The sequence below is a fragment of the Canis lupus genome, chromosome 8 (assembly GCF_003254725.2).
Source record: "Canis lupus dingo isolate Sandy chromosome 8, ASM325472v2, whole genome shotgun sequence".
Lineage (NCBI taxonomy): Eukaryota > Metazoa > Chordata > Mammalia > Carnivora > Canidae > Canis > Canis lupus.
In genome coordinates, this window is record NC_064250.1 from 57,507,033 (window position 1) to 57,522,113 (window position 15,081).

Genomic DNA, 15,081 nt, shown 5'->3' on the forward strand with positions numbered 1-15,081 from the left:
TGTGTATTTAATTGGCAATTTCTTTCTCTTATTTAGATATTTTAAGAGATGGAAAACATCAAGTTCATGTGAACACCAAAAGATACCGAGAATGGACATTGGCCATGAAAATAACTTGCAAAATAACTTGCTTGTTTTGGAGAAGAATAAAAGTCTCCCTTTAAGAAACTGGAGGTGTGTTAGGACAGAAATTTTAATTTTGAATTGAGATTTTTCTGAATATTAGTAAAAGCTTTCATGCTTTATTTCTATTGGAATTTTTGAATCCTAAGACTTGAGACAATATAGAGATATTATCAGTAGCCCATCTTATGATAATTTGATCAGTTAACATATAACTTTTGGGCAACTTTTTTTGTCCTTTTATATAGGTTTCAGAAATGAAAAAATGAAATAAAAAAAGATCAATTTTCCAGGCTATGTTTCAAGGATGTGCTCTCAAGAGAAGAATCTATAAAATTCGTTTGGAAATGGCAGCATGTGGTCTTCTACTTCATGTGCAACAAGGATTGATTCTCAGAATGCAGATTCTTTATAAACCATTCTTATTTTTCACCCTCAGTTTCTTTTCCCCAACTCTTCACTAGAAAGTGCAATTAAGGTGATACAAGCTTCTGGATCCCAGAAAGCAAAATGAAACCAAATCAATACAGGTACCTATAGATATTCAGTAATCATATGTTATATTTCTCTAAAAAGGTGAAAATTTCTTTAAAATTTAACACATTGACAGTTTCAACATTTTCAGAAGGAATTGCCTTGGCATATGCCTCATCAAATTGCTTCCTTATCTCTCTGATGATGGATAATAACCTCTTAAAAAGAACCCATGAGAATTTCCATTTTCATTTATTTCTGTACTTATAAAATTTTAAAATCTGAAATTGCCAATAGTTAAAGTGACATTACTGCCGATGACAAGAATAATAACAAATTTTAAAGTAACTTGTTCAAAGTCACATACCATAAATTAATATGTAAATTAATTGATAAAAATGAAATTTAATCCAAGCCTTTAAAATTTGAGGCACATTCTCTTAACTATTCTCTTAACTATGAGGCACAGACTCTCTTAACTGAGTCTTCAAAAATATGCTTTGTAAACTTTTGTTATTCTAATTTAATTAAACAATTTAAGATAAAATCCACTCAAAATCTAATATTTGCATATTCAAAATGTGTTTGGATTAATACAGATCTAGCTTAAATTCTAAAACATGGCCTTGGGGATCCCTAGGTGGCTCAACAGTTTGGCGCCTGCCTTCGGCCCAGGGCGTGATGGATCCTGGGATCCAGTCCCACATCCAGCTTCCTGCATGGGGCCTGCTTCTGCCTCTGCCTGTGTCTCTTGCCTCTTTCTCTATCATGAATAAATAAATAAAATCTTTAAAAAATAAAAAATAAATAAAAAATAAAAACGTGGCCTCTACATAGGACAAAGAAATAAGATGAAAATACCAACTATATTGAACTAACATATAGAAAAAACTATTGCCAGAACTATGAAAACTTTTTGCTGATTTAAGGTAACTAGAAGTAGGAAAAAAAGGAAAGTTGACCAAAATTATGACCTGGCTTCAACTGGGTTTTTGTGAGATAAATGCCGCCTCAGAAAAAAGAAAATTCACACTGCTGTCATCAAATCAACGTGAGCACTGACTCATGATCTAGACACTAATAACAGGACATTGATGTATTTTGTCTCATTGTACTTGGATACTGGTCTTTCTTACATATACTGAATCTTCCCTGCAAGCTCTGCCAAATGTTATTAAAATGAAGGGAGCTTTATAAACAACATAAGCTAATGAGCAAGAGCAGCATGAAAAAGTTTTGTGTGCATTCTAAAAGTTATAGATCCAATGAGTAAAGGGAAATTGTTGAGATAAGATAATTAAAAGAAAAAATTCTTGATAGCAGATAACTCAGAAATTATATTTAAAAGTTGGATAGCTAGAAATATTAGAAAACTCGGTAGTAGAAGCAGGTGAAACAGACAACTTCAGGATAATAGAACTTTCTTGGATCCGAATTTTAGAAAGGTACTCGGTCTACTATCTTCTCTCTAAATATGTAAAGAGTACACATGCCTACTATTCAGAGGATGAGAACAAAGTCAGTATCTTCTTCAGTCCCTTGAAATTGTGTGGAAATAATTTTTTATCATGTAGTCAAAAGAAAGAGTAAAAGGTACACAAACTCACACATGCTCACTACACTCGTATTACATAAATCACTTGCAAATATTTTTCCCATTCTATGTCTTTTTACTCTCTTGATAGGAACTTTTTATACACAGCATTTTAAAGTTTTGATGAAATCCCATTATTTTTTTCTTTTTTGTTTCATGTTTATACAACACAGATATCTAGGCATTTCATAAATGTTCTTTAAAAAATGGAATCTGCCTGAACTTCCCCCCAAAACGGGATTTCATCATGGGATCATAGAAATACAGATCAAAATTTCTCAATCCCAATTCCAAAATCCAATAACTATTGAAATGGAAAGTTTCTCTAACTCAGTTAAGAATGAAATTTGTACTAAATATAGTCACAAAACTAGATGTACTCTTTATTTATCTCACTTGGTAGGAATATTTGTCTATTTTGTTGCAGAAATATTAATGTATTTGATTATGCAGACCTCATTCAATCTAATGAGTGGCACATGTACTGAATCACTTTTCTGAAATATAAAATATTCTGAATTTTGAAGATATCTTGTCCCAGGAGATTCTGTAAGGGCTTGTGAATCTTCATTGACTTAGTAAATAGCAATGGTGTAACACCAATTTAGTGTCTAAAAAGCTTTCCTGTATATTACCTCACTTGAACCTCATCAGACTTTTATAGTGGGTGTTATTCTTATTTTGCAAATAAGAACACTAAGTCTTAAAGAGGTTATATGACTTTCCCAAAGGTAATAAAGCATAAGAACTGAGAGGTTGGATCCCATGTTTTCTGGCTCCAAATCCCAGTGGATAGCATGGTTTCTATTTGCTCAGTACACAGAAGAGATCTGCTAAACAAGTTTATCCCCATATAGTGTCATTCCCTTCGAAAACAAAATATTAGTGTTGATTATAAAAAATGGTCTGAAAGTGAAGTATAAAAAAAGTGTAAAAGTAAGAAGACATTTTCAGGAAAATGTAAACAGAAAAGAATACTATTCCTTATACAGCGTTGCAAACCCTCAGAGACAATTTATAGGGAAGGTAATATTATCCCCATTTTATAACTAAAGAAACTTAGGTAAATAGTTATGTATAACTTGTCCACAATTTCCAGAGTTATTGCTGTTATCACTCTCCCTGTCACACTATCACAATGTCACACTACTGATACCATGAAATGGGTATTAAGGCAAAAACATTTAAACAGAATAAGTAGGCATTTTAAAAATCAGTTAAGGATGCAATTCACAATGATAAGATAATTAAGTAACTTTGATGAACACAGAGTATTGAATATTGCCACAAGCCACAGTAGTTAGAAAAGTAAAGTGAAATTGATATTAAAGTCAATTATATAAGTTGACAATAACATATTAATATAATTTGTCTTCAGATAATGTAGGTGATAATTAATTGCATAGATTATTAACATATTCATATATAAAAAATCTGTTCTCTTTATACAAAGGCTGTAGCTCCTTTTCAAGTGCATAATGGAATATTTCAAAATTTGATCTAGTATGATTCAGGGAAAATATCAGAGCCCAAACCAGATGTTTTAGAGGTTATATTATTTGACTGCAGTAGAATAGCACATTAAATTAATAACAGCTAACCACCATCCAATAAAAAAGAAAGAAAATCACCTTTATCCAAAGAAATCAATAAAAATTCCCAAATATCTATAAACTTAAAACAAATCTACCTAAAAGTTTTGCCAAAGTTTTAGGAAATAAAATCTGCAATTATAATGACAATCATACATATAAAAATTTACGGTATTTATCCCAAAACATATAAAGAGGAAAAAATGTTATTAAATGTTTTTATTAGTAAAGAAAAAAAATAGAATAAACTATGCAATCAAGGAAAGGCACATATAGTTAGACACACACACACTCATATGCACATACCTTTAAGGAGAATAGGTACTGCTAGAAAATTAACAGAATTTACGAATTGAGATAAGATTAAATTTTTTGAAAGATAAACCACTGGCAAAGCTATTCATAGAAAGAATAAAACTGCTTGCTATTATAAAATAGAGGATAAAACCATATTTAAAAAAACAGCTTTTAACCTGAATGGGACAGTAATCATCAAATATATTCAAAATGTAACAACAAACACACTTTTTATATTACCAAGCTTCTATAACTTTTCAGAAAATTCTAACAAATCATCTGAGAATAGATACTTCCATATAATTTGATCAGCTTTTTCTAAGTGTAAGCTTAGAAAACTGTAAAAAGCAAGGAAAGATGTTTAATCATAATTGTAAATAGAAAAGATATGAACTGCTAAAACAGTAAAATATTACCTTTAGCTATCATATTTAGATTTAAAAATAGATTTAAAAATAGTGATGTGATTCAGTAGTGCTGAGACAATTAAGGAAAAAATTCATAACTGGCTCATGAATGTAAAAATTGATTGTGTCTTCCTGGAGGCATTTGCTACAGAAATACTGTAGGATGTCTAAGCCAATAATTCATAGCTAAGAATTTGATTATTTGATTTCAGGATGTAGTAAAAGCAAAGTGTGTATTCAGACATATATGTATAAAGATCTTTATTACAGTGTTGCTTTTTTTTTTCCTGTATCTAATAATATCTGTATGGTCAAGTCAATTTTGGTGCATCCACGTGTCTATAAATGGATTATTATGAACTCATCAAGAGAGATGATACAGAGATCTGTTTATTGCCACAGAAATACCTTCATCATTTATGGGAAAATACAATAAAATATCTAAAAATTATTTCTCATGTGTTTTTGTTTATGCATATTGCCTTATGTATATTATAAAATATATTTATACTATAAATAATGTGTATATAACTATATATTAGGTTATATATTTCGTATAAATAATAGCTAAGTAGTTAATAAGTTAAACAAATGCCCCTATCATTTGTTAAACATGCACCAGAAATGAAATGTTGGGGAAGACTGGTTCATAGAACTGTTAAAACTATAACTGAGTGTGGAAAGATTGGCTTTACATAAGTAAAAGGAAAGGAATATAAACAAAATTTTAGAGGCAGAGAGTGTGGTGTTTATTGGGTGACCTACACTGGACATGAAAGAAATCTGATTTATGGTCAATGTATACAAGACTTGTTCCTCCTGTGGTTGACATAAGCAACCTTCATTTATCTGAAAACTTGATCTTCTAGAGTGAAAATCTTTTTTTTTTTTTTTCTCTCTCTTCACTGGGACCCATTTGATGCTTTCTGAAACATGGCTTTTTTTGGTGATTTATCCAGTAAGAATCTGATAGTTCCTATCAAAGCATTTGGCACCCATTTGACACTTGATAAATGCTTCTTTGCTATGAGCAGGACACAGCAAGCATGTGGGCTAGCTCATGATAGTTTGTCTGAATCTCTGTATTATCGCTCTTCAGACTGTTTTCAGGGAGACTCACATTACAAAGGATTGTAATTTTCTGGCTTCTTATAGCCTTTTGAAAGTGCTAATGCAAGTGATCAATGAATAGAAACTGGGCCGGTAGCAATATTCTGTATGAGCCCAACATTTGGCCATTATAATATGGTTTCTATGAATATCTTGTACATATGATTTTGTTTTCCTTAAGATAGATTCCCAAAACTGGTCAAAAGTATGTGCTTGAAGGGCAATTTTGTTCCTTATTTGTGGTTCACCCGTTGGTCATTTGTATGTCTTTTGAAAAATGTGTATTCAGATCCTTTTCCTGTTTTTTTTTTTTTCTATTAAATTATGTGAGTTCCTTGAATAATTTGGATATTAGTCTCTTATCAGATATTTGGTTTACAAATATGTTCTCCCAGTCTAGAGGTTGCTTATTCATCCTGTTGATTACTTCCTTTGCTGTGCAGGAGCTATTTAATTTAATGTAATTCCAGTTGCCTATTTTAGTATTTGTCGACTGTGCTTTTGTTGTCATGACCAAAAAAATTATTCCCAAGACCAATGTCAAGAAACTTTTCCCTTGTATTTTATTCTAGTGGTTTTATAGTTTCAGGTCTTAAATTTAACTTTTCAGTCATTTTGAGTTGATTTTGGTATATGGTACAAGAGGACACTTGAGGACACTTTCATTCTTCTGCACATGAATATTCAGTTTTTCGAACACCATGTATTAAAGGGACTATCGTTCCCCAATAGTGTGTTCTTGCCAAACTTGTCAAAGATCAGCTGACCCAAAATGTGTTCATTTATTTCTGGCCTCTCTTTTCTGTTCCTGTTCTTCTATTTCTAATGTCTGTACCATATTGTTTTGATTATCAAAGATTTATAATATATTTGGAAATCAAGGAGTATGAAATACAAACCAAAACCAAAATGAGCTATACCCTACCACCTGCCAGGATGGCTATTATCAAAAAGATAAAAGAAAACAAATGATGGTGAAGATATGGAGAAAAGGGAATTTTTAAATTAATTAACTAACTAATTAATTAATTAATTTTAGAGGTAAAGAGAGAGAGATAGAGTGAGGGAGCATAGAGCAGGAGCAGAGGGAGAGGGCTGAACAAACTCAGCTCTGAACGCAGAGCCCAACACCTGACTCCATCTCGTGACCCTGAGAAAATGGCCTGAGCTGAAATCAAGAGTATGAGGCTTAACTATCTGAGCCAACAAGGCACCCTGAAAAGGGACTCTTGGTGGTAATGTAAATTAGTAAAGCCATTACAGAAAACAATACAGAGGTTCTTAAAAAGATGAAAAATAAAACTATCATATGGTCTAACAATTTTATATCTAAATATATATTCAAAGGAAATAAACATTGGGACTGGAAGAGGTGTCTGTACTCACATGTTCATTGAAGCATTGTTCAAAATAGCCAAATATGGAAACAACCTAAATAACTGCCAGTGGATGAACTGGTAAAGAGTTAGTATACACAAGTGCACACGTCCACGTGTGCGTACACACGGCAATACTATTTAGCTTTAAAAAGGAAGGAAATCCTTCCATTTGCAACAATATAGATGAACCTGGAGTGCATTATGCTAAGTTAAATAAGCCAGGCACAGAAAGACAAATACTATATGATCATACTTTTATGTGGAATTTAAAACAAACTCACAAGAAGCTATATAGAATGGCGGTTGCTGGCAGAGGAGGAATGGAATGAGATGTTGTTGGTGGTCAAAGGGTACAAGGTTTAGTTATGCAAGATGAATGAATTCTAGAAATCTGACATACAGCATGTTAATAATAGTTAACAATATAGTATTGTATACTTGAAGTTGGCCAATAGAATAGATTTAAATTAAATCTTCTCACTGCACATACACACACACATAATAGCAATCATGTAGAAGTGATAAGTAAGCTATTGGGCTTGATCGTGATGATCATTTCACAGTATATACATAATTCAAAACAGCAAGTTGTACACCATGAATATATAAAATTTTTATATGTTAGAAACATCACAATAAAGTTTAAAAGAGAAGGGAAAAATATGTGCATGCTGTAAATCTCTTTCTCCTATTCCTTCTTTCTCCTTTGTGTCTTTCTACCACATTTATTTGTTGTCTTCTTCATTCTGTGATAACTGTACTATTGTCCTTATAGATACCGCAGTGGTAATTTTGAAAAAAATTGAGAAAGCCTTATTTGCCATAATATTTCTACATCTTGGCAATATTAACTGCAAGTACAATGAATTGTAATAAAATGTGGTTGAGTCTCCATGGACTTTGTTAACTTTTCAAATTAAACTTTATTGATGTTTTATAGATTCACATTGAGATTTTACAATTCTGTCTTTAGTGAAATTGTTTTATGGAACTAATGCCATGAACTAAATTAATTATTTTAAAACTTAACCCCATATTAAAAATATTATCTGGTTCTTAGATGAAAAAAATGTGCAATGAACATTTAAGCAAGCTAAAGGTTGTTGAATAAAATACACTGAGTTGAATTATTTATTAAAATATTATTATGATTTATTAATACAAATTGCTATTAATGCAGAAGTTTCAAAGATCAAAGAATAATCAGATGATTGGAAATATACCACATTTTCCTAGGTTTTGCCATTTAGTTCATTTAGTTCAATGCTAAGCTGAGATAAATATAGGATTTTTTCCCCCAGTGAGATTACTTACTATGGAGGTTCCAGAGCTTACCATTCTTAAAGTGAATGGATCTAGCTATCCACAGACATGAATAAAAGAATGAAATGTGTTCTCTTTACCAAAGACTAAAAAGAGTTAGTTCTCTGTCTAGAGCTTTGTTTCCTTGATTGAGTTTTCATAAGAAGCATTAGAGGTTAGGGTGCTGGGAGTCTCCTAGATGACTGACAAGAAAATAACTCATGAGATGAATTTGTCTCCCACCATTGAAATCAACTTCAAGTGATGTATTAAGGAAAATCTGACTTATTACTGAGATTCAGACTTAAGGAAAGCTAATAAATATGTTTTACTCATTCACACACACACATAAGATGTATTAAGAAGTTATGTAATTATCAGTAAAGATAATATCCATAAGTTCCTTCAACATTATAGCTCCAGTCTTGAGAGATTTGTTCTAACAATTCTACTGACTACATTTTTCTCAAAGCTTTATTGAGATATGATTCAAATGTCATATAACTCATCAGTTTAAATTATACAGTTCAATGGTATTTAGTGTGTTCACCAAGATAAAACCATTACCACAATAAATTTTAGGGACATTTAATTTTTTTTTATTCTGTAGGGTGCATCAGTATTTTACTCCCTTTTATTTTTTATTTTTTAAAGATTTTATTTATTTATTCATAAGAGACACACACAGAGAGAGGCAGAGACACAGGCAGAAGGAGAAGCAGACTCCATGCAGGGAGCCCGATGTGGCTCTGGATCCTGATCCTGGGTCTCCAGGATTACAGCCTGGGCTGAAGGCGGCGCTAAACTGCTGAGCCACAGGGGCTGCCCTATTCCCTTTTATTTCCAAGTAATATTCAATTATGTGGATATACCATATTTTATCTCTTCATTGGTTGATCAATTATACATCCCCACCAGCAGTGTATGAGAGTTCAAATTTATCTGCATTGTCATTGTTATTTGCCTTTTTTTTATTATAATCACCATGACTTGCATCTCTCTGATGGCTAATGATATTGAGTATTTTTTCATGTACATAGATCTTTTGTGTATCTTCTTTATAGAGACGTCTATTCTGATTATTTGTACATCTTCTAATGGAGTTGTTCAACTATTGAGATCTAAGAGTTCTTTATATATTCCAAAATACAGGTCTCTTATCAGATATATGATTTTAAAATACCTAAGCCCATTCTGTGGGTTGTCCTTACACTTTCATGATGATGTTCTTTGAAGCACTAACTTTTAACATTTTTATAAAGCCCAGTTTTATTTTTTTTTTCGTTGTTTTAGGTGTTCTATCTAAGAATCCTTGCAGAAGTCAAGGTCATTCTTATATATTCTTCTAAGAGTTTTGTAGTTTTTTTCTTTATATTTCGATCTTTTTGATCCATTTTTATTTTATTTTTGTGTGTGGTGTGAGAATTTGCACGTGGCCATCCAGTTGTTCCAGTAACATTTGTTAGTGTTGAAGAGACTGTTCTTTGCCCTATATGGTTGTCTTGGCATTCAATGAATACTGACTAAGGTTGAAAATAACTTTATTATATTGGTTGCCCTAAAAATAATTTCAGATATGTCATTCCTATAACTATGCAAATCTCAACCTTTGGAAAGAGATGAATAGCAATCTGTTTATTACTGATAACTATACTTTCTACAATTTAGTGTTATTTTAACACCTTTGACATTGTAAATATTGCAGTATCAGTATAAAAGTCTTAGTAGCATATTGCTTACAACTTTAATCAAATTTAACAACATAAGAACTGTTCTGTGTGTGTGTATGCATGAATTTGTATTCACGAGTTTGTGCGTATGTCTGTATATGACATAGAGATTATACGTAATAGTATGTCTGAAGTAAGAATGTGCTGCATTATGTTATTGATATCTGGAGTTGTTATTGTAATCTAGGGTTGTACCTAATATGAATTAAATTCTAGAATCAGTTAATAAGTGGGAAAAATTAAAATTCACCTGTGAAATCTCTTAAATTGCCTAGAAGTAGATTATTAAAGTTTCAACATCCAAGACTATTTTTAGCTTGCATGTTAGAAGAAATAGGAGTAGAGGTTGAAAGCCAGTAAGTTGCTGTCATATTCATATTGTTTCATGACTGAGGAGTGTGGCTAAGAATTACCTTCCCTTTCACATCTTTATGAAAAAAAAAAAGCCCTATTCAAATTTTTTATTAAAAGAAATGATGAATAGGGGAAAAATCAAATATGCCTTATCTAGCCAAGAAATAAAGACCATTAAAATTACAAATCAATTGGTTCTACGTACTAAGAATATTCAGGATATTTACCTATAGAAGTCACACTAGTTCCTTATTATAAATTATTACCTTTTATCTTACCTGCAGTTCCTAATTATCTAGCAGTAGTATTATATGACTGAAAATAAGTAAAAGAAAAGGAAATATTTAAAAAATTATATAAAATTATAAAATATCAGAATCCCTGAGATTTTAATTGAACTATAGTACATTTCCAACCAATGAAAATGTAAATTTTCTTCACGGTACTCTGTTTGAGATCATAAGAATGAGTAATTGTTTTTGTTAAAGTAGAATAAATAAAGTTCTAAAAACTCTCAGTGTTTCAAGATTGCCAACAGAATAAAGGAAAAATAGGCAAAGTGTAGAGGTATGGCAATCCATTTCTTGGATATCAGCTTCTGTCTGAAATGGCTTATTGGATTGATAAATTGCATAAATAATTCTAAAATATATTCAACCACTGTCCTAGGGCTTATATTTGGCACAGAGTGTATGTGGTTTTAATCATTGTTTTAGTCCAAGTTCTGTGAGAAGTAGATGTCAAGATTGGATTAAGCCTCCATGGCATTTATCAGAGGAACAATTTGTGAACCAAAATTGGTAGGGGGGGAAACCAGGATGGGGGAGGAGGGGTGTTAGACCATGATGCAGGTATGATCTTGAATTCAGGAAAAAGGTTGGTGAAAGCACTTTCATTTGCAGTAAAGTTCTTGAGAAAATTAGATGAGACTGTCAAAGGAGTTCTCAAGCCAAGGTTGCTCCTGAGAAACATACTGTGTCTTCCAGGAATGGGTGTGCTGTGGCGTCTCTGCTGTGTTCAGTGACTGATTAAGCACACAGATCTTACAATTTTTGTCAGATTTATCCTTGAATATTTTATACTTTTTCATGCTGTTAAAATGTCATTTTTAACTTTGATTTCTGTATGTTCTTTGCTAGTTACTGTAGATTATCACATATTAGTTCTGTGTCCCTAATTTAAACTTACTAAATGATTAGTGTCTTTTTTTGGTCGATTTCTATTTTTGTATATTTTCTATGTAAAATATCATGCCATCTTTGAATAGAGACAGCTTTACTTTTTCCTATACAATCAGGACGACTTGTTTATTTTCTTGCCTGATTTCACTAGTTAGACCCCTGTAGTAGAATGGTGAATAAAAGGGTGAATGGTGAATAAAACATTTTATCTTATTCCTGATGGTAGAGGGAAAGTTTTCAGCCTTTCACTGTTAAGCATGATGCTATCTGTAGGTTTTATAGATACCGTTTATCAGGTTGAAAAAGTTCAATCCTATTGCTGAAAGTTATCAGGAAGGGCTTTGAAATTTGCCAAGTGCTTTACCTGCGTCTATTGAGATAACCTTATGTTTTTCTTTTTCAGTTTGTTAAAAAAGTGGCATTCCTTGGTCATGATGTAGTTAAATATCCTTGGTCATGATGTATTACCTATCTTATATATTTTTGGATTGAATATTAACTATTAAATGATAATATCAATATTAAGTAAATTTATATAATAGGAAAATCACATTTATTTATCATGTCTTCTGGTCTTCATTCATATGTTGATCCTTATTTTCACTTGGTATTTTCCTTCTGCCTAAAGGGTTTGTTCAACATGTCTTATAGTACAGGTCTTAGGTGGTGTTATTTCTGCTTCTGCATGTCTAAAAAGTCTTCATTTTTACTATTTTTTAAAATATATTTTTACTGGAAATAAATCTTAGGTTGGCCTCTTTTTCCCTTCTTTACTTAAAACTGCTGCTTTACCATTTTTATCCCTTGCATTTTTTTCTGACAAGAAAGTGCTGTCATGTGTTTCCTTGTTCCTCTGAAAGTAGGGTTCTTCCCATTCCTCATTGGTTGCTTTAAAGGTTTTCTGTTTATTACTAGCTTTTGAGCAATTTGATTATTATTATATAATATTATATATAATATATAATATTATATAATAATAATAAGTATAATAATTATAATTATAATTACAAAACTTTTAAAACTTTAAAAATTTAAATTTAAAAAAATTTAACATTTTTAAACTTTTCAAACATAAGATCATGTTTCTTGCCCTTTGGGTTTGGTGAATCTCTCGGATCTGTGGATATATAGTTTTTATCACATTTGGAAAATTTGGGTCTATTATGTCTTCAAATATTTTCTGTCCCCTCTTTTGAGGATTTTGATTCCACATATATTAAAATTCTTGAAGATCTACAGCTCCATGATGCCCTTTTAACTTTTTATTTGATTATGCATGTGTTTAATTTTAAATAGTTTCTGTTACTATGTCGTAAATTTCAGAAATCTTTTCTTCTGCAAATCTAATTTGCTGTTTTTTTTTTAACATTTTAAACATTAACATTTTCAGTTGTAGAAGTTTATTTAGTCTTTATATTTTTTTCCAAGTCATGATTTAACTCATGGAACATAAGAAATACAGTCATAATAATAGTTGGAATAGCCTTATCTTCTAATTTTAACATCTATGTCAATTTGAGTTTCCCAATTAATTAGTATGTTTTTTGAGTACATGTCACGTTTGCGATTCTGTGTATGTCTGGTAATTTTAGATTTGATGCTTAACATTTTGAATTTTACCTTGCTGGATACTGGATATTTTTGTATTCCCATAAATGCAAAAATCCCTGTAATTATTTCTGAGCTTTGACATTATATTTCTTAACTCTTAGACTAATTGGGAGTTTGGATAGGTAGAACTGGTAGGAAATAATGCATGAGAAATACCAAAGACTGCTTGATACTATATACACCTGCCTAGAAATATTCCAAATGAATTATGTCTATGATATTTATTTCCATCCTGCCAAAATGTAAGTTCACTTTATTAATGGGTCATTTAACAAACTGTAAGCAACAAATAACTATAATTGACTGAATATTTTCTTAGAAACATTAATCCAGATCTGATTATTTGACTCCATCACTTGAGAAGGTAGTTCACACATTTAATATCTCCCTATAACATTCTCTTCTCCCTTGTGTAAGATGATGCAATATGTTTGACTGTCTAGATAATTAAGAAAAATATAGAAAGATACAAGTATAAGACATCAAGTACTTTCAAATATCTAAGTAGGTCATAAAGCTGTCTTTTCCTAAATCTTAGTGTTTTGTTTATATTTTTTGTATTTACACTCCCATCAGTGCCAGACTTCTGCTTGGATACACTCCAAGGCATGTCAACATTTTACTGAGCCTCTGCCTATAGCAATTTGAATTATAGAAATTGAACAACTTCATGGTTAAGCCTTTTTCTATATACAGGACCTCCTCCTGATGCAAAAGTAGATCTGCTTTCCAATGGTTATTGAAATGCATTTCATTTGAAACTCAGGGGGAAAACCAAGAAAATTTATGCTCAGCACTTTGAAGATTCAGAATAATACCAGGGTTTACCTTCTGTTTTGCTTTTCACATTTGCACATACCCACGGTGCAGTGAATATTTATTATCTCACAATGAAAAGACTAATTCTTATCTAGCTAAATAATAGTCAATGGTTAGATTTACATGACCTCAGTCTAGTGAAGTAGATAACTTCAGGGGTCAGGGAGATATTTCACATAAGCCCATTGTAAATAGTGGGAAAAGGGGCTGCGGATGTATTGTGTGAGGTTTAAGTTCAATTCCTGTTGCAAACATAATAGAAAGGTAACATTAGTTTATATCCTATGGACACTTGGTTTTACTTGCTTCTAGGAACATCTATCTTTTTTTCCCTTTCTTTGTACAAGAACACTGCTTTACTTAAAGGAAATAAAATCAGATTTTAATTATAAGACTTCAAAAATTTTAGTTATTGCCACATTTAAAAGCATTGAATGTTTGATATAGCTTTGTTTATGAGAAACCATTTTTCAGGTTTCTCACTTAATAACTGTAGAATCAATTTTTAAAAGAGGTAGTTTTACCAATAACATTTTGGTTGTTGGTATATTGGTGGTATATTTAGTATATTTGGTTGTTGGTATATTGGTGGTATATTTAGTATATTTGGTATTTGGTATATTGGTCGTTCCTTCTTATTTGGAGTACTTTTGGAATACTGGAATGAATCCTTTTGTAGTCAGTCTTCATCACTCAAGGGTCAAAAATTCATGCTAAGTTATGAAAATCTGCATCCGAAAGGTGAACAAGAGATCTTCCATACTTTTCTAAAAATGACATATTCTTTATATGTTAGAATATCAAGTGATGACAATACTCTGAGGCATTATTTACAATATTATTCTTAAGCTCAATAATCCCCATTTTTTTGTCTTATTTATAGTAATCTTTATATATAATATATAATCATATATTTTTTGCTATTGTTCAGGAATGTCTGTTCTGATGGAACCCTTAATTCTTTAACTGCCAGATGGATCATATTTAAAGACTAGTATTGAAATACTTTAACTTTCCGTAAAGAATAATTTGTCAAAACATTGTATTGACTCTTAGATATAATGAGTTAATAAAATAGCTTTGCACTGCTTCATAAAATAATGCCACA

The 15,081-nt window shown here is 31.3% G+C and overlaps 1 long non-coding RNA gene across 3 annotated transcripts in view; it reads left to right on the top strand.

The window, feature by feature from the left end:
* The window catches only part of LOC112657630 (uncharacterized), an 82,466-nt gene that overhangs the window by 16,169 nt on the left and 51,216 nt on the right, over positions 1 to 15,081 (top strand). For 2 of the 3 annotated variants that reach the window (XR_007412469.1, XR_007412468.1), the window contains one exon: positions 37 to 653. This is a non-coding gene — a long non-coding RNA (uncharacterized LOC112657630). The remainder of the gene's footprint in view (positions 1 to 36; positions 654 to 15,081) is intronic. The other variant, XR_003135185.3, reaches the window with a different exon arrangement.